General features: G+C 37.3%; 1 long non-coding RNA gene across 1 annotated transcript in view; it reads right to left on the reverse strand.

The window, feature by feature from the left end:
• Positions 1 to 525: 525 nt before the first annotated feature.
• LOC131276709 (uncharacterized) overlaps positions 526 to 21,919 on the reverse strand; it is a 79,059-nt gene continuing 57,665 nt past the window's right edge. Inside the window, exons 2-3 of the long non-coding RNA XR_009184102.2 lie at positions 2,771 to 2,864; positions 526 to 712 (exon numbers count right to left, since the gene is read on the reverse strand). This is a non-coding gene — a long non-coding RNA (uncharacterized lncRNA). The remainder of the gene's footprint in view (positions 713 to 2,770; positions 2,865 to 21,919) is intronic.

The raw sequence follows: 21,919 nt of genomic DNA on the forward strand, positions 1-21,919 counted from the left end.
AGGAGATGAAAACAGAGGTGTGATAATGTGGCATTTTCAGTACTTGGAGTTGTCCTGAATGATATTGCAGGGACAGATGCAGGACATTATATATCTTGCTATGACCCGCTAAGTGGACTGGGAGAGAGTGTAAACTACAACAGACACTAAGATCCATACTGTAGAACAATGACCCAAAGTGTACTCATCAAATGCAATGAATATACCACACTAATGAAAGAAGTTGTCAATGTGGGAGGACTGAGGAGTGTAGGGATCGGGGTACATAGGGACCTCTTATATTTTTTAATGTAACATTTTGTGTGATTTATGTATCTTTAAAAAGATGACAAAAATAAATAAAAATGAACTTAGAAAATAAAAAAATAAGGAAACATTCATTTAGGCAGACTTATTTTATTACAAAATATAAATGTATTAAAATTATAAAATATAAGAGAAAATAAAGATTATAAAATATGGAGAAGCTTATATTTGAATAAATAGACATTGAGTTATGATAAATATATAAGTAGATAGATAGGTTAGATAGATGGTAGATAGATGAGACAGATATAAATGGTAGACATATTTTGAGAGTCTCACCTACTGAGACCAGATTCTTTATATTCTCAACCATAACATCTCTGAACAGCTTTTGCTGCGATGTATATAACAGGTCCCACTCTTCCTGGGTGAAGTCTATAGCCACATCCTTGAAGGTCACATACTCCTAAAACACCATGGAAATTTGTGTTCACACAGCATTATCCTAACCAATATCCTACATTGTGATGTACAAAATAATAGCACTAAAGAAGCAGAAACTGTATATATAAAACTCAAAATGTGTATGGGGTTAGGGTAACAGCATTACCAATGTTCAATTGTCATCTGCTTTTCAGATACACTCTCAGACACAAACACTCTGAATACATAACACCCCATTGTAAAAGAAAATCCCATGACATGGGATGTTATATACACCTGAAAATTTCCCAATAAACTTGCAAATATGCCTTCTTTCTGCTGATTATAAAGCTTTCATTTAAACATTCAAAACTAAACCAATCTTTCCAAACAATTTTAAGAAAATTTACACACTTATTGTAAGACAAGCAAGATCCACATGTCATTTTATTTTTTTTAGTTTTTTATTTTTATTTTTATTTTTTTAAGATTTATTTATTTATTTAATTCCCCCTCCTCCCCCGGGTGTCTGTTCTCTGTGTCTATTGGCTGCGTCTTGTTTCTTTGTCTGCTTCTGTTGTCGTCAGTGGCACGGGAAGTGTGGGCAGTGCCATTCCTGGGCAGGCTGCACTTTCTTTCACGCTGGGCAGCTCTCCTTATGGGGCACACTCCTTGCACGTGAGGCTCCCCTACGTGGGGGACACCCCTGCATGGCGCAGCACTCCTTGCGTGCATCAGCACTGCGCATGGGCCAGCTCCACATGGGCCAAGGAGGCCTGGGGTTTGAATTGCAGACCTCCCATGTGGTAGACAGACTCCCTAACCACTGGGCCAAGTCCATTCCCCACATGTCATTTTAAAAAATGAGTAGAGTTAGCATATTCCCCTGTACAGATGAATTCATTTTCCTCTCTTTCATAAAATCATTTGAGTATGTTTTGCATTTTCACAAATGCAAGTTAATGTGTGAATTGCTTTCTATCCAAATTCAATTCAGAAGTCTATTATTCATTGAAATGACAGAGAAACTTGAAGAAATATCCAGAATTCTGCTTAACTGAATAGGTATCAAAACAGTAAGTCCTGCTTTCCTCAGAGATACATAACTCAGGCATGCATTATAATGTATAAATACAGAGGGTTCAGGATCATGGGCCAGGCACTTCTGAGAGAATTGTACTGATATATACACTCATTGCCTTATGAGGACCATTCCTGTGGATGAAGACTTCACAATCTCAACTTTTTCTGGGGTCTACAAATACATTTTCATTGTCTCACTTTTATTTCCATCTCATCTGTGTGTAAAAGAGTAATAGAATCCTGTTCATTGCTTCTGGTCTCTCCAAGACTTCAAAAATTTTCACAGAGAAATAAATTTTATTCTACCTATAATAAAGCTCCTGAACCACAGCCATAATGAAGGGAAAAAATCCTATACATTGCATTCATTAATAAAATCTGAAGAAATTTTATATAAAAAATTGAAGTTTGGAAATTTTAACAACAGTGGTAAGGTGAATTTCTATTTTCTTTTAAGAAAAATTTCAAAATGTGCAAATATATTCCATCAAAATTTTAAGAAAATTAATTTGGGGAAAATAAGTTGTTCCTCATTTCCCTTAATTTACTACTGTTCCCATGCTTCTGGTAGATATGCCTACCCCTACAACAAATTACATCTAATGTTGGATTAACTCCACAGATGAAAACAACTCAGCCAGTCTACTAACTATAAACTTCCCATCTTGTTCATCTCTGTCAACTGAATTCATTACATGCCAGGGTCAATCTCAGGTGCTAACATGATTCAAGAATTCATTATTTATCCAATGAGGCCATAGGGTGTGTGAGAAAAAGAAAATACTGAGAATACAGTCTTTGTAGAAGCTGGAACCAACTCTTGCAATTACCTTGGAATATTACTCAATGCTCAGTCCCTAACTTGCCATAACTATTAGAGTTCTGTATAAACTTAATTTAAGCTCAGATCCTTGAATGTCTCCTGAGTACACTTGGAATACCCACACCAATAGGAGAAATCTTCCCATCTGCTGGCAACAGAGGTGGAATTTCAGTTAAAGAAGAATTCTCTACTCACGTGTGATTGCATGATTGCATTATCAATACCTTAGCTGGCATCTACCTTCCTCTGGATTTTCACTCACAATGAGATGAGCAGAAGGTCGCATAAGCTGAGAATGGAGAAAGAATCTTAAGATTCAAGTGTTGATCACAACTTTCTGCCCCACTTGTCATGAATACCTAAAACTTCATCCAGGAGTATCACCAGCCCAATCAATAAAAAGAATATGGATGTGCTCAAGAAAAATAAGGGAAAGACTTTCCTTTCCATGAGACAAGATGCTGGAAGTCTTGTCTTCTCTGGGTAGTGAATATGGTATTATTACCTTCATTCTACAGATAAGTACATGAATATCCAAGAATTATATTTGTTAATTAGCCCATCATGTTCAGAGACTTTTAATTCATCCCTGATTCCAAAACATAAGAAACCCTGACCAAAATCACATCTGGAACTGGGTCCTCACCACAAGAGGAAGCAGACTTGAATTTACTCAGTTATTACTTGTTTTTGCAGTAGTATTTGTTCTCTCACATGCATTTCTGTCTTCTGTTCTCTTGTTCACTTCCTGCTCTACCACGAACCTGACCTGATGTTTGTCATTAAACATCTTAGTTCTTCCATATGTGATGTATAACAATGCCACCTCCTTAAAGCTGAGTTCTATATCTCATATCAATGTATCTGGAAATCAACTAAGAAACTTAGGCATAGATATTATTAAAAGGAAAAGGGGAAAAAAAGAATTTATACTATTATGGGGTTGATCAGATCTAGGATTAACTTAGCCATTTGTGCCTCAAGTCTAGGAAGAAAATGACTGTATTCAACATGTTTATAGAATTACATATTTTTAATCATTAAATCTTCTCATTAACCCAGTTGATAAAGGTTAATTTACTCATTTAGGAAATGTCCCAAAAAGAGGTTCAGAAAGCTGAAGTAATATTACAATCTTATATGGCCAGACAAAGACACAACTAGATTTAATTTTTTTCTTCCTATATTCCAATTTCTAATATCTTAATGGTTACATGTCACACCTAGGTATGGCATGAATTGTCATGCCTCATTTAAGTAATCAGATACTCTCTCTGTTGTCAAGACTACAACTTCATATACTTTGTTACAATTAAACCCATGCACAAGTTCTCCTGTCACAAGGAAACCTCCATTGCATTGAACCCACTTTCCAAACATTAGCTTCCACCTCATGTAATATTCACTGCCAGATGTATTTGAACATACATATTTCAGCTTATGCTTCCTGAGAACTCTATTTAACTAATGTGTCAATAAATATCTTAATATTTTCCACATCTGCCTACATAGGAGGTGATTTTAATTTCCTGTCATATTTATTATTGCATGTGACATAGCACATTAGTAAGATCTTGCTTTATGACTAAATACTGAATCACAACTCTTAGTGCTTTCAAATATATCTGGGAAAAGGGCTGTCTTGGTTAATGAATTATTCTTCCATCTTCCTTTATCACTTCAAATCTGATAGTTTGAATATAACATATTCTTATATTTCACATTAATTTTGTCACATGAGACTACCATAATAACCAGAGAATGATGTAATTTTAAAAAATCACCTAAACTTAATACCATAATGTCTAGTTACTCATGCACTCATACCCATTAGTTACTCCTTCTCTCTCATTGAAGAGGCTTGTCATCTGATTAAGTTGAATGTCTCCAACTGAATTCTTGTTTTTCCTGTATCTTTTTAAAATCTACCACAATTACCTTATCATTTAACCTTATGAACTTAAAGGCCCCCTATGCCTGATCTTTTCCTTCAATTGACATAAGCATCTTTACACTTTTCTTACACAGCCTTAAGTGATGAGTTAATAACCTCATGGACTTCCTCTGAAGTAAATCATGCTACCATCTCCAATAAGTATCCCATGAATAAATGAAGTGTGTGTGCTTCAGTCTCTAACTTGAAAGTATAGACAAATTGGACTTTTTGGGAATGTTCTTTTTCTTAGACTCCTTAGACATCTCAGTCCCTTGAGTGTAATCAAGATATTCTAGGCACTCCTCTTGTGTTCTAAATGGCATTACTCTAACAATATTCTAACATCTCAAGGATGAATTGTAGCCCACCCTCTCTCCCATTTTTGCATACTGTACACTATCATGATAATCTCAGACAACTATTCAATTACTCCAAATTATTCCACTGCTGGCTCCAAAACAACAGGATACAACCATGATCTCAGAAATCTAAAATAAATTCTCTTCTAAGGCTTACTCTCTAATTAATCTAGATGTCAATCAAGATTGATGTAATTGGGTTTTCCACTTTAACAAAGTATTTCACTTCAAATTAAGTAATTTTAAGTTAGGACTCCACCAGGCATCCAAGAATTGAATAAGAATTCATCACTCAGAAAAACACAGATACAGTCACTTAGCTATGATTTCAGCACTGACCACTACAATAATCCTTCATTTTCATGGAAATCCCCTCAAACACTTTACACATTATCCTCATGTTCCTTCAGTCTCTATTTTGCCATCTCCTTGGAGATCTCTTCATTGAGCCCAACTCCTTGCCATTCCAATAGCCTATACTACAATTCTACTATTCCTTCAGTTCACTCATATAATTTTTCACTGTACATTTATTTGTTTGTTCATATTTTGGTCTCTCTCCCTTGTCTAACTGCATAAACACTTCCTTGAATGGTAATAGATTAAATGTTACCCTTTGAAAATGATCAAATAATTTTAAATCCAGAAATATTGTATATCCTCAATAAGTTAACCTGACCTCACATACCCTGGGCCTGCAGTCAAATTAAATAATATTTTCTGATTAAAATCATTTACAAAATAAATTAGGACTCTTCCACCTGGTGAAAATTCTCTCCCTTATTCATGAGAAAACAAATGGACTGAGAATGCAAGGAACCCAAGTATTAATGAACCTGCTTTCACAACATGTGTAGTTCAGAGTTTCTTTTGCTCTAGAAAAAGCACCACTTTGATAGCAAACTATCTTTTTATGTAGTTAATAACATCATAAGTCTTATAATTCAAAAGACATATCTCGATTAAGTTGGATGTTAGTCAAGATCTACTCAAGGCACACCTTGTGTCATTCACTTCTTTCTAAAACTCTCACAACCAATCTTCCTGCTTTTTCAAATACACCCCACATTTTTTATGGATTTTGGTTGTCCTGGGGAAGTACTCTAAAGCACCTATACCAAGAAGATTCTTACTAATCTGTATATCTGAGAAGAACTTAAAACTACAATTACTTTCTCAGTCATCCATAGGACTCCAAACGAGTTGAAATATTTGTGCTGAAGAAATATACAAGGAAAGTTTTAGTTATTCTAGAGTATGCATATTTTACTATCAAGCAATGGAAAAACTATCCAGTATAGGTCTCATTATGTCATATCTACATTCAAACTTCAAAATCTTAGGCGTTTCCAAAAGAAATGATTGTTTCATTGTTGATTTTCCTATGAAGAAGTCAGGTTTTAAAGAATTGTGTAAACTAAAATTAGTGTATGCTGTATATGTTTTAACAATACATTCAGTTTATTTTGAGTTTTAACAAAGCCTACTATTTTAGTAGTGCTAAATAATTACTAGCACTATCAGAGAACCTGCTCCAGAAAATATTTTTCCTTTTTGACCATTTAGATGCATGAGTGTAATCAGAGATACATTCTATATTTTAAGGCCCTAGGCCTATTTAAAATACTAGGCACTATGCATTGATTTCTAACAGAATATCCAGTTGGTAACATATGGTTCTATAATCCATTCCTCCAGATGAGTGGTTTCCATAAGCATGGACCTTTATGAAAAAGAAGTCAATGACACATTTCTCAAAAAAATTGTAATATCTAGCAGGTATTAAAATTCTAATATGCTTATTTTCATTTGTTTTTTAATCCTCAAGGCATATAAAAAAGCAAGCAATGATAGCATCCCAGTAATTTTAATCAATACTCAGTGACAATGGATGTTAGTGCACAAATTGAAACCTACTAGCAGTACCAGTAAACCATGACATTAAGGGAGCAAATACCTAATGCAAAACAAGAACATAAGAACAAAATCTATAGCATTCACAGGTAATATTTGTCAGTCATTTTCAATTAATTCTTTTTAAGATAAGACAATTAATGAAAGAAATTAAGGACAGTAGCCTTCTGCTTCTCTCACAATATTTATTTTTCATTTTAGTCTCCCTAGAGTAAGTTTTACTGAAAGCCCTTTTGAAAAGGTGTGGAGGTTAGAAGTCATCTCCTGGCTATGATCTCACTTTGCCTAGTACTAGTTATCTACCCAAAAAAGAAAACCCACCTAGAGTAGTGATACTAACATTGGACAAAATAGATTTTAAATGCACTATGGTTATAAAAGGTGGAGAAGGTCATTATATATTAATTAAAGGGGCAACTCACCAAAAGGAAGAAACCATACTAAACATTTAGGCACCTAAATGGAGTGCCACATGATACATGAGACAAACAGTGGCAAAACAAGAGGGAAAGAGATGTCTCTACAATAACAGTTGGAGACTTCAATATGCTACTCTTAGTATAGAACAGAACACCTGGGCAGAAGATAAAGAAATAGAGATCATGAATAATATGGTGAATAAACTAGGTCTATCAGGCATCTATAAAGCATTACACCCCAAAACAGCAGTCTTTACAAGGACTCATTGATCATTCTCCCAGATAGACCCTATATTGGGTCACAAAAAAAGTCTCAGTACATTGAAAAAGATAGAAATGATACACAATACTTTTTCTTTTCATAACAGAATGAAGCTGGAAAGAAATAATGGACAGAACATGGGAAAGTTCATAAATATATGGAGATTAAAAAAACATACTTGAATAATCACTGGGTCAAAGAAGAAGTTGCAAGAGAATTCTGCAAATATCTTGATATATATGAAAATGAGGACATAACATATCACACCATCTGGGACACAGCAAAGAATACTGAGAAGAAAATTTAAAACCATAAATGCTTACATTAAAAAAGAAGAATCTTTTTTTGCCTAGAGGAGCCCTCAGAAAATATCAATGCATATTTCTATCCTTCTCTACCATTTCTTAGCAAGCTCTGTTCTTTTCCTCCATTTCCTAATAAATTCTTTTATTGGCCTAACTCAACGGGCATGCTCTAAAATTCTTTCATGCAATATAGCCATGGACCTAGAGGAATCCAACACTTCCCCAGCTTCAGTTGGCAGACAAGTGGTGGGCCCCATCCCACCAGAGATGGGTGAGTTTTAATTGAAGCCTGTCTGTGCACTCTTGGTTCTGCCATTTTAAAGGGGTTCCTGGATAGTTTCCCACATGACAAAAACTAAGTCTGTTTCCTCTACAGAGGTGGTAGGGGCAAGAACTGATGCCATGTAGATCCAAGGAAGTTCTGGGTGATAGGTGAAAAAGTCCTTGTGACATGACTAGGCAAGTGGACTAAGTCAAACAGGAGTCCACTGGGAGTTTACTTGGCCATCATATCATTTTCTTAGACCACTAGTTAACTGTTTAACTAGAAATGCCTTTAATCTTCCAACTACTGCTGTCCTCATTTTGGGCCTGTGAGATGCTTTAGGATGCCTTAGAAACCAAAAATGTATTTGTAAGCAAGGAATAAGTCCCACCATTGGTAGCTCCCTGAAGCTGCTTCCTGGAAAGCCACAGAATAATTAGTCTCTAGTTTTTTTAATCGGCTTTTAATGTTGGATTTAACTGCAGAACTCAGATTCTGAGAGTCACCACGAGATTAGTTTGCTCATGGTTGACTCCCAACACCTCTGAAAAGAAGGCAAAAGAAATATCTCTAGCCAAGTCCTTTCCTAGGGTCAGCCCAGCTTGAGTATTCACCCTGGGAACTGGACCAAGATGGTAATATCATGTTAACAACTGAAAATTCTTAAAAGAGATCTATTCAAATTGTAAAATTAAATGCACACTTATATATGTGAATAAGTATTCCTAGAACCTAAATTAGGCTAAGCAGGAAGGAAATGTCATATAGAAATCTGAAAATAGAGACAATTGGGAAAGGGAAAAACATTTTCCAAGATCTTTGACCTATCCAATCCTCAAGGCCTTCTCTTTGCAAGAGCTCTGAGGGAGGGGCTAGGTGTGAAAGATTAAAATTGTATCTTCTAGGCTGTGGAATTAAGAATCAGTTTGCCCGTAATTCCCCAATTTAAAACTACCAGCCTTAAAATAAGGGTGGTTAATAACCCAATTACCAAATTTCAATAAATGAAGGAAAAGTCCTTGAAAACTATGGAAATATCTTTTAAAACAATTTAAACAAGTATATTCTAAAACCTAGCAGTCAGTATATTTCAAGATTATTCACACATTTGCAATTTTATTAAAGAGGTTTTAGCCTCCTGTAAAGGGAGGGAAAAGAATATTCCTTGCATGAAATATAATGGTTTTAATCTTATTTAGCTTATGTATAATCTCCCTAGTTTTATAGGATACCAATGAGATAAATTACCATTATATGTATTAAATCTTTAGGATGATGGAAGTTGCACATTCATGTTTAATGAAATTATGTTATAGAAGGAAATGGAGATTTACCATCTCTTAAAATGGTTAAAGTGAATTTCTTTGATTACTAATTGTAATTTTTAACAAGCTTGTTTAAAGTTAAAGTAATCCTCACGATTAGCATGGCTACCCATTTGTGGGGTAGCCAATGGCAGCTGGGGTCCCAACCATTGGAATTAGCAAAGGGAGGGGTAATTGACAACTTGACATATTGGTCTGTTTTCTTTTTATTAGGCACTACTTCTGTTCTGGTGGGATTGTTGTCCATCTAATTTAGAATATAGCAGGACTCCTCAGGATTGGAGTTGAATATTTTCTCATTTATTGAGATATCAATAAATGAGATATCACCAACTGATATTACATGCTTTGACAAGATGAACACTAACATATTCCATAGACTGCTGCCCATGTGCACACTGACCCACATACCCCCTACATCCAACGCCGTACACCAGTAATCCTCCTATGATATATTTGCCAAGAGGACATTACTAATATTGTAGTTTTAACCATGGACCTGCAAAACCCCAGATTTCACCTGCTCCTTCCCCCAGATTTCCCTCAGATCTGGAACAAGACAAGGATGCCCACTGTCACCTCCCTTATCTAGTGTTGAGTTATTGTTCTTCAAAAAGTGAAACTTTGTGGTTACCAAAAGTTCTGATGGGAAGGGGAAGGAAGAATAAAATAGATGGAACATAGGGCTTTTTTTAGGGCATTAGAATTGTTCTACATAATCTTCCAATAACGGGTATGGGCTGTTTTAAATTTCATTGAATGTTATCAAAGTGTACAGACCAAAATGTAAATGTAGAGTATATAGAAGGAATGCCCTTTCCTTGAGCTGTCTGCAGAAGGGCTGGGAGGGGAAGGCCATACTGGCTGATCGATCATTCCCCCTCAGGATAGACTGGCACCAAGAGCACAACTGGTCTCCTACAAAAGAATGTTAATTGCTCAAACCATTGATTTACTGTCCTGGGAACCCACACAGATAAGTACTCACTGTTAATCATTCCATATGCTAGGTATTAGCTAGCACCCCACTTTGTGCTGCTTTGTTTCCCTACTGTATGGGTGCAGTTGTTGTAGAATTTAAGAGAAGTTTAATTATTTAAGTATAGAGAGGCCAGGACTCAGGAATGATTTTGAGAAGGAAAAATGGTTTATTGACGGCTGGCCGGACTCCGGAACTTCTGTTTGAATCTTGAGCCCCGAACAAGATTTTCAAACGTCTTTTATACAGAGAGGAAAGGCCAAATGGTCCCTTTGTTCCAGTTCTCAATAGGCTTCAATTAGCATATATCTTCTACATCTTAGGTAAGCTTTTAGCATGGACTCCAGATATTCTAAATAAGCTTTTAGCATATTTACTTTTCGCATTTTCCCTAAATACTTAAAGTTTATAGCTTTTGCATTGTTAAACATTTGCTGGGACTGGAGCCTGTTGCTATTTTCCCTAAGGGCAGGATTGCAGCCTCTTACCGTTCTACACTCACAAGTCAAACAGCTTAGTTATCTCTGAAGAGACAAAGAGCCTTCCACCCATAGCCCACATTATTCTCCTCTTTTTGCCAAAGTTAACTTGCTAAGCGTTGGCATAATTATTGTTGGAGCTATGAGGTGGATGGCTGCTTGTTGTTTTGATTGATTATTTATCAGTCTTTAGTACAGCATCCAGGACTGTTTTTAGAAGTTTAGAACTTTTTATTCTGGACAGCAGAATCTTGGGCAGGGGCCTCTTGCAGTTATTCTGCTGCCACTGGCACTCACGTGGATTTCTAGTCAGGTTCCAGATCCATCTATTATTTTTATTTTACTCTTAAAGAGTTTACACCTTTAATTTAAAAGGGGTGCTGAAGGGAGACGTTCTCTTTTCTGTAACTGCTTCCTGCTGGCCATGGGCTGTAGTCATTGCTTAATAAGGTGTAAAACTCTTAATTTATTCTAACTGGAGGAAGATGGATCTGGCATTTTGTACAAAGTTGGATGAAGTTTTCATATGGTTAATAAGATGTTCACTCTGAAAGAAACAAACTTAATTAAAAATTTGGAATACCCGTTTTTAAAAGAGGACCCATTGGATTACAGAGGTAGACAAGGTTAGATGCCTATAAAGATGGCACTTTTTAAAAGCTGGTGGGAACAGCATATATATTCTTTTTTAAGTTATTTATCTTTAGAGATAAATTGCAACAGACACTTAGCTTTGTCTGAAGACACATTCTAAGCTGTTTAATGATTGACACTCATTCGCTCTGTCAGATGCTCCTGGTGAACTGGCACTCCTTGGGCAACTGGCTTCACTCAGGATTAGAACACTAATTTGGAAATACTCTTAGTTTTCATTTGTGGGAGTGATCAGAACTACAGAATAAAGATTTTTACACCTTGGTTTTTATTGTACAATTTCTAGCAATTTTGACTTGTTCAATAGGTGACTCACTATCAGCAAGCAAGCCTTACTTTTGCTACACAGCAGAGTACAGCAGAATATAGAAGGTGACTGAGACTGGCTGAGACTGCCACCTTATTCTATAGACATGTTATTAACTGTTTAGAAAATGATTTTACTAGGAATTTAACATGTCTAATATACTTTTGCACTTGATTCAAAATAGAAAAGATAACATTACAATTATTAGGCATATATTTAGTACAGGATAAAAGTACAGCACTTAATATTAACTAATGTATTACTTAATGCATAAGGATTCAGAGTTGCAATTATTAGTTTTGAGTTTCAGGTTTGTAATACCTTACATGTTATCTCTCCATGAGAGCAGGCTATAATGCCAATTGTGTTTAAGTTTTACTTACAGTATCCTGGTATCATGGCTCTACTTAGCATGTTCTGCAACGCAGTGAGCAAGTTGCAGCATCTTTCATCTTAGAGAGATTTTCTAGTATTCTACTAGCCTGGTGCATAGTGCTCTCTGGCACTATGGAACAGTGCCAGTCTGGAGGCGATATCTATTGTACACTTGGCTGTACTGAGTCATTATTGGCTGCTGCAGGAGCTTGAAACTGCAATATAGTTTTCATTGACTTTAGGAGCAGAACCAGAGACTGATATAGCACATATTTTAATTGAGGGGTCAGTGACCAGCCTAGCCAATAACTCACATGGAGAGGCCACCTGTAATGTATTCAAGGTCTGGTGTGAATGCACAAGAGTTTGACAATGTTAAAGTTTATTCTTTGTTTTTATATATATTTTAAACAACTTAATGCAACAGATATATCAAATGACTGTTTACTTACACAATTTTACTATGAAGATAACAGAAGGTACTTTACTTTAGTAAGAGGAAAAATATTATTTTTCATTGTTAGAATGAAAACAGAATATTTCCAATAGAATCAAGACAACTTTTTATTACCATTTACTTAAATGTGTACTTTGCAGTGGCCTTCAGACAGGTTTATTATCATGAAGTTATTTCTGCTACTAATACTAATCTAAGTTTTTTTAGTTAACAATGACTTCTACAACTAGAACTATTTAAACATTTTTAGTTTGGAAGATGTTTTACAAACTCTTTATAATTGACTATAACTACATTGACTAGTCACTTCATGTTTAAATAAACTTACTAAATTACAATTACTAATGAAAGAAATTCACTATTTAAGAGAGCATATCTACAATCTTTTTCCTTTAGCATAATTTCACTAATGTGAACTTACAATATTTATTACTCTAAAGATTTTGTACATAATGTTAATTTGGTTTATAAATTAACTATGGGAGATTACACTCAAGTTAAATAAAATTGAAACTATAATAGTTTATGCAAGGAATGTTCTCTTTTTCTTTTACAGGAAGCTAAAAACTTCTTTTCTTTAAGTTATGAAAATTATTAATTTAAAAGCTTACTGACTACCAGGTTTTAAAACACATGCATACTGACTACCAGGTTTTAAAACACATGCATACTGACTACTAGGTTTTAAAACACATTACACAATTACTTAATTTTTTAAATCATAACTCAGGAAAGATCTCTCCATAGTTTTTATGGACTTTCTTTTACTTACTGAAATTTGTTAATAGAGCCACTAATTACTTTTATTTTGTTGGAAAGAAATCTTCTGGAAGAAAATAAGGCTCACTAGATTGTGGAGAAGAAAATAATTTATTCTCAATCTTGCAAGAAGGGGTGCAGAGCTAGATATGGCTGGTGCCACAAACAAAGAAAAATGACACAATTTATACCCCTAAGCTTAGCATGCAAGCTCTTCCTCTGTTTTTCTATAGATTGGATACTTCAGAAGTTACAGCTTATCTGAGATTTAACTTTCTCACGCAAAAGTTTGATTTAACTGCTTTTTCTATCACATTCCAACTATTTTAGTTTTTACTTGCTCCTCTTTGTCAAATAAGGAATAGAATTTAGTGCTGAAATGGCACTAACTTAGTTAGCTCCTTCTTGGGCATTTTTTTACTGCCCATAGGACTGGCTTAAACTGGTCTCTTTTACTGCTGTCCAACCCGGGAGTGGGAGACTGAGGCAGCAGGCCACTAGGTTACATTAACATTTTTTTTATGTGAAAATTAACCTGATCTTTGTTTTTTTTTTTTTTTTTTTTTTTTTTTGCATTTTATGGCTGACAAAGGTTTAAACTGGGAAATTACTAGGCAAACTGATTCTTAATTCTCTAGCCTAGTAGATAGGTTTAATCTGCCACACCTAGTCTTGTTTTAAAAGCTCTTGCAAAGAGGAGGCCCTTTCTTAATTGTTTCTATAATCAGATTTCTATGACTTTTTTATCTTGCTTAGTTTAATTTGGGCTTTAAGAATATTTATACATATAACTGCATATCTAATTTTTAACAATTTGAATAGACTTCTTTTAAGAATTTTTATTTGTTAATTTGATATTATCCTGATGTATGAAGACATACATTGAGCACTTTTTTTTTTAAATGGGCAGACACAAAGGGTTAGACACAAACACAACTCATTGATATTACTTATAGTTTGCATTATTTTATATACTGTTTAGCTTAATTAATTAGGGGTCCAGAAATACATATTACTTATATAACTGCATATTTAACTTCAACAATTTGAGCAAATAGGCAGATATAAATAGTTTGAGACAAAAACATAACTTTAATTACTTTAAACTTCTAATCTTTACAAAACAAGTGTGACTGCAAACATTTCAAGGACTCTTGAAACTCTTTTTAATTTGCATTATGACTATGCAGTTTACTACAAGAATTTTCCTTCTTACTTAATGGACTGTAATAACTAAAATGTTCTCAATGCCTTAGCACTATTTTGTTTTAGAACTTTATATTTTACTTTGAAATTAGAAGAATTTTGGATAAGCAACAAGATTAATTTTATATATATTTACTGAGGCTATTTGAAGCCTCAGGGAGACAGACTGCTTTCTCTCATGAATTGCCACTCTTAGGAACACTGACCGTCAAGGCAGGAAACTTCTTCCCCTCTACCCCCCTTTTTGGTTTTGGAGATAATAAAACTTTAGTGGTCATTTAACCTTATTCTATCAGGCAGCAATTTATTTAGTTTACACTTGAATTCATGAGAGAAAGGGTTACTAATACCAGGAGAGGAGACAGTGATGTCCCAGCTCTTCTTAATTATGAAATAACCATAGGCAAAGGGAAAGGGTGAGGTTAGGCTTGAAGTAACCATAAACAAAGGAAAGGTTAGTTTAGAATTTACACTTAAATAATAGTTTCAGGCTAAATTCACTCAGGTATAATTTTAGTTATTGTCTTTCCACTGTTTTATAATATAAATGCATTTATAAATGATTTTAACTCTTAGTTACAGTTTTTATTAATTTTTTAAAAAAACTTATTAATTTTATAATACCTTTCATTTGACTTATAACATATTAAATGAACTTAACTATTACTTTAATTTTTTCTTTAAAGTAAAAGAATAAATCTCTTGCAGTTAGTTTGAAATAAAAAGCTACTTTTCAGGATTTGATTTCTAGAACATAAATGTTCTTTTAAAAGAGGTAAGACTCTTCTTTAAACACTGAGGAAATGATGAGGTTAAAGCACAAGAAGCTATTGATAAAAGATTCTTTGTATATTGATCTTACTCAATTTTAATCATAAAAATTTTTCTTCCACAAACCTTCTACACTTTCAGTATTCATTCAGGTTCTGTCTCACACTCTACTCTTTCCAATAATCAATCATTTTATCTTAGGACAAAATCATCTTCTGTTTCCTTAACAATAAAAACACACTCCATATATCCCACATACTAAGTTACCAGGCAAACTTCTTACAACATATAATTGCCATTAATACTAAACAAGCTTGTTAAAATAATGAACTTTTTTTCACTTTAAATACTTAGTAGCATGTAATACTAGAAACAGTTTTTTTTGGAAGCAAGTTGGCAGGGGAGATTGGCTGCCGAATAAGTTTGTTATAAAATTGCCTTTTATTATTATTATTATCAATTCAGTTTTGTTAAATAATGACTTTCTGCAATTAGCCATTTAAAAACCTTAATTTAAACAATGCTTTGTAAAACTTTTATAATTATTTATACCCTTAAGACAAATTTTACTTTCACAGAACACATTCTCTTACTTAAAGTTACTACAATACCTTCTAAGAACCTGAGCAGAATGCAAACGTATTTTGGCTTTGACACCCTAAGGAGGAAACTTTACTGCATTTATTCTGATTCTGCTTTCTACCCCCTTCACTTCCCCCCCTTCCAGGCAGTCGGGTGCACAACAAACAGGAATGCAGCTTATGAATAGAAGGGTGGACTCACTGGAAAGGGGCAAGCCACTCCCCCCTTTCCAGCTTTCAGCCAAAATGGGCAGACAAAACCTACTCAAATTTGGCAACTCTCCCAGGAACCCAGCCGCCCTGACTGGGACATTCCCAACAAACTTGGGTGCTTGGCGTGGACACAGATGGCCTCCAAGCCCCGGCAAAGGGCCAGACCAGAGACAAGACAGCAGAGCATGCACAAACATCTAGACTCTGCAAACATCCAGACTCCTCAGCTTTTGCCCCAGAATCATTTCACCCCCTTGCCAATGGCAAGGGAGGGCTCCAGCTCAGCTGTAATTTCACTTTACATAAGGACACAACTCCAACATTAGCATTGAGCTGACACAGACAGAAGCACAAAGGTTACTAATCTGACCCACAAGTTTATATATTTATTTTCACCATGGCTGCCCCCACAGCCATCACAAACCTCAGAACACTTAACATTTGGTATAAAGCAAATTCATTCACAAATTAGCACCATAACAAAAGATTTCAGCTAGACTTTTCTTCTGTTTAAAGTTTACACCCAGACCAAGCTCCACTAGAAAAGCCGATCCATTTTCCTGTAACCAAGTTTTGTTTTCCTTAATCTAGACCAATTTTCAGGACATTAGGACTTGAACCTATAAATAGCCCTTCCTATTAAAATCGAGACTCCACTCCTTTAGTGGATATAAGACAAGTACCAGATTCTAACATGCAGTTAGACAAACCCAAAACACCAGGGCTTTTCCCCGGTTTTTCTCCTTTTCCCAAGCCTAGAGAGAATGGCTTCTTCCCAGCCTTTTGGGGCTACTAGGGTTCTCTCGGGAGGTGATCAGCCTCCCCTTCCTAGCAATTAAAGCTAGGGCCTTCCAGACTGTGCTCACCCAGGGAGTCTTACTTTCTTCCAAGTTCGGAGTTCTTTTTCGTTCCCAGAATCTTTCTCTTCAGACCTTTCATTGCCCTCGATTTTTGTTGGGAAGATTCTGGTGGAGCCCACATCTTTTCTGGATTAAATTTAATCCAGGGGCGCCCAGATTTGGGGTTCACCTGAGTCCTCCCGGCTTCCTCGGGGATTTGGAAGGGGCAGCAAAATGCTACCGTCTCTGGCCTTCATTTGTTGTCCCTTCGTGGTCGCCAAAAATGTTGTGGAATTTAAGAGAAGTTTAATTATTTAAGTATAGAGAGGCCAGGACTCAGGAATGATTTTGAGAAGGAAAAATGGTTTATTGACAGCCGGCCGGACTCGGGAACTTCTGTTTGAATCTTGAGTCCCGAACAAGATTTTCAAACGTCTTTTATACAGAGAGGAAAGGCCAAATGGTCCCTTTGTTCCAGTTCTCAATAGGCTTCAATTAGCATATATCTTCCATATCTTAGGTTAAGCTTTTAGCATGGACTCCAGATATTCTAGATAAGCTTTTAGCATATTTACTTTTCGCATTTCCCCTAAATACTTAAAGTTTATAGCCTTTGCATTGTTAAACATTTCCTGGGACTGGAGCCTGTTGCCATTTTCCCTAAGGGCAGGACTGCAGCCTATTACCGTTCCACACTCACAAGTCAAACAGCTTAGTTATCTCTGAAAAGACAAAGAGCCTTCCACCCATAGCCCACATCACAGTCACTGCCTGATGGCCATCATTGGGTTATGTGAGTAAATAAAATGGCATGGCTTCTGCTGGCTTTATAACTTCTATGTGGATTCTTCGGAATATCAAAAATATTTTGTTGGCTTTACCAGGCTTGATCCTCCTGTGTTAGAAATGGCATAGTTTGCAGGATTTTCCAGAGAATCCCACCAGGATAAGGCAGTTGAAAGCATGCTAGCCATTCCAGATAGTGTTAGGGAGACCCTACTTTACATCGGGTGTCTGCTGTGGGTAGGATCCTGGGGCAATCAGGCACTTCCATGTAATATGAGCTTGACCAGCTGAGAGATGATTGAGGACCATGAGGGAGTTGGGGGATGCCCCATACACTCCTGCTGGATTAGTGCAGTTAGAGCAAAGAGTAAAGGGAACTTTTATTAAGAAAGAGCAATGTATAGTGGTTGTAGACATTGCCTGGTCCTTCCTCTTTGCCTTGCACGATAGTACTAACAATCCATTAGCAGCCAAAGCAAAGGCAAGGTGAGTGGAGGAAGAGTTAATAGTTGGAGCAGGATCTCTGACTGATGTACGTGGATCAGAGGGAGAATTTAACTAAGAAACCAAAATTAGCATGAGAACAGGTGCAGACAAGGAAAAAAAAATGGCTGGTTTTCATAAAAGCAGAATGGAAATATGTGGAACAAAACTTGTAGAATGTATTGTAAGAGGGACCATCAAGAAACGGAATGTGTTCTGTGTGCTGTGAGGGTGGAATTTGTCTTAAGATGAAGTAATATAACCTATGTGGTTATGAATAGTTATAAGGAGTTTATAGAAGTATTGTTTAAAGTGAAATATTTAAATGGCTAATTCCAGGAAGTCATTATCAAACAGGAACTGAATTGATGCTAATAACAAAAGGTAGCTTCATACAAGGAAAACTTGTAAGAGGCCATCTGAATCTGCATATTGAAGTGGTGGTAGAGAGATACATCTTGATTCCATTAGAAACCTTAGGTTTTCATAAAATTAAGGAGAAAGTATTTTTTCCTGTTCTGCTAAAATAAAATACCTGTTAATTAATGTAATCATGGTAAAGGTGTAAAAGACAAAAGTAAACTAATGAGATGGTTAAGTTCATTTGATATGTTTTGAGTTGAATGAAAAATGTTTATTTAAGAGAGACTCTTTAACTCTCTGTTAATGAAAGTTGTTTGACTAAAATGCTCACATGAATACTTAAGAGTATATAAAATTCCTGGAAATTTAGCAATGTTTCAGCATAATATCAGATAAAAGTACAACATTGTTAATTATGGTTTTAATGATTTTTTTTACAATGTTATGTGTCACAGAAACAACCTCTCTTTCTGAAAATCAAGCAGCAGATGGTTTGGCTTGTATGTAACTGATTTATTCCACCTCTTACTTAAGCAGCAGTTCTCTGGTTACAGAAAGAGAGTGGTGATTGGGGACAGTCAGGGGTGGTGCATAACAATAGATTATCATGAATTAAAGTAATAACACTGCTGTATGCAGTGGCCCCAAATATTGCTAGTCTGTTGCAAGAAATTAATATCCAGTTATATCATTACTCCTTTGTTTTAGAACATGCTAAGGCTTTATTATCTCTTTAGGAAAGTGAAGCCAGCCTACATTCACCTTCATGTGAAAAGGGCAATGGTGTATTTTGCACTGCTTCCCCAAGGCAATGTGCATAGCTCAACCATTTGTCCTGGCCTCGTGGCAAAGAATCTCGCTGCATGGAAAAAAACTTGTGGTTGTAACCCTATTTCATTATACTGATGATATATTAACCACTAATTCTTTCAAAATTAAAAGAAGCATCAGAAATAATGGTATCTTAAGTGCCTGGAATGGGCAAACAACTGGGACAAACTACAAGGTCCTTGCTGCTCTGTCAAACCATTGTTGTTAAAGTATATTTTCCCACACCATAAACTCTAAAAAAGTTCATGGTCTTTCTGAGGTTGTTGGCATATTGAAGACACTTTTAGCTCAGATATTAAAACCATTGTATGTGTTAATTAGGAAATGTTATGCATGTAAATGAGAACACCCCACAGGCTGCTTTTTAAAAAAAGTTAAAGAGGGCAATAGCAAAGTCTCAAGCAGTAATGGGGGCTGACCTTGACTTACCCTGCTAATTGAATGTGGCCAGCATGAATAATGGCTTTGGGTGGGGTTTGTGACACAGGCAACATTCTAAACAAGTAACCCTTGCATTTTAGTCACAATTGTGGAAAGGGCCAAAGTACAATATAGCCCCTTATAAAAGCAACTATGTGCAGCCTAAGATTTGATGCAAGTGAAGGGCTTAACCCAATAGTGTCCAGTCACTCTGAACATGCCATCCCTATCAAGAGGTGGACTGTAAATACTAAAAATGAAACAGGAACAATGGACTGTCATGAGCTGCCCTCTGTGTGGGAGAAATTTGTGGAAGGACAACTTGATTGCCTACCAGCAGCAGCAAGTAACTCTCTACCATGTCTCTGCCCACTCCTCTAACATCCCATTCAAGACTGTTGAGGTAGATGCCCTCAGAAGATACAGAGCCATATCATTGAAAGCCAAGAAGCAGTGTAGTGACTCCACAGGAAAATGGACATCATGGCTATCGAATCCTATGGCAGAACTTCCAGGTGCCTGTGGCCGCGGCTACCACTGGGCCCGAGAATGCCGCGTAACCTCCCTCCAGCCTGCGCCGCCTTTAAACTCCCAGTGGGGCAGGTCTCAGCCCCAACACCAAGAGACCACTGCGCGGCCTCCAAAACCCTGATGTGGGCGCTCCCCATCGGGAACGACCGCCCGACGCTAGCGCTCAAAGTAGATGGGCAATGGTTTCACGGTACCCTGGACTCGGGAGTGGAAGTTTCCTGCTTCCCCTCCCTTTATGAAAATTACTGGTACCTAGTGGACGGCGCCCCCGTCCAAGGGGCCACAGGGGCCGCCGCCTCTAAGCAGGCGTGCGATACCCTCACCTGGGAGGATGAAGAGGGACATTCTGGCACCTTTCGGCCCCTCTTCCTCCCCATGCTCCCCACTGTCCTTTGGGGAAGAGATGTCCTCTCACAGGCTGGAGCATCCATCACCATGGCCCCCCCACCAATAGAGTGGGCCACTGCTCGCGGCACTCGGCCAAAACCCGCCCCTCTGCAGTGGGACACAGAGGAGCCTATATGGGTTGAGCAGTGGCCTTTACCGCCTCACAAGCTTGAAGCTCTGGCACAACTAGTGCAGGAACAACTAAAAAAGGGACACATAGAGCCTTCCACCAGCCCCTACAATTCGCCTGTCTTCATTATCCACAAGAAATCCACAGATAAGTACCAGCTTTTACATGACCTCAGGGAGATTAACAAACACATTATTCCCATGGGTTCCGCGTAGCCCGGTTTACCTCACCCATCAGCCATCCCTGCACACTATCATATACTCATCCTAGACATCAAGGATTGTTTCTTCTCCATCCCATTACACCCTAGGGACAGGCCCAAGTTCGCCTTCACGGTGCCCCTGGGCAACCACAGGGGGGCTAACCCCCGCTATCAATGGCGCGTCCTTCCACAAGGCATGCGCAACAGCCCCACCATCTGTCAGAATTTTGTCAACTACACAGTCGCCCCGCTTCGGCCAGAGGCATATATCATCCACTATATGGACGATGTCCTCCTAGCCCATCAGGACGCAGAACATCTACAAACCATTATGACTAAGCTCATTGATAACCTGTTGGCACTAGGCCTCACCGTCAGCAGGGAAAAGGTCCAACATGCACCCCCATTTACATTTCTGGGGTTCCGTATATCCTCTCATGTGCAGCCCACCGCCCCGCAACTGCGCGTACCCGATCGCTTGTCGCTAGCCGAGCTGCAACAACTGTGCGGCAATATTAATTGGGTTCACACTGCTATCCCAATCACCACTGCCCAACTCGAGCCGCTGTTCTCCCTCCTCAGGCACCCAGGACCTATGACATCCGCAGCTGCCCGGAGCATCAAGCTCTCGCCTGAGGCTAGGGGCGCTATTAAGTTAGTCAATGAGGCTCTAACCAGCATGTCTCTACAGAGGCATGACCCCAGTAAGCCCATCTTGGCCCTTGTACTCCACACCCCCGGAACGCCTACCAGCGTCCTCTGGCAAGAGGGTCCACTCCAATGGGTGCACTTATCCAAGAGCCGAC

Source organism: Dasypus novemcinctus, chromosome 30, assembly GCF_030445035.2.
Source record: "Dasypus novemcinctus isolate mDasNov1 chromosome 30, mDasNov1.1.hap2, whole genome shotgun sequence".
NCBI lineage: Eukaryota > Metazoa > Chordata > Mammalia > Cingulata > Dasypodidae > Dasypus > Dasypus novemcinctus.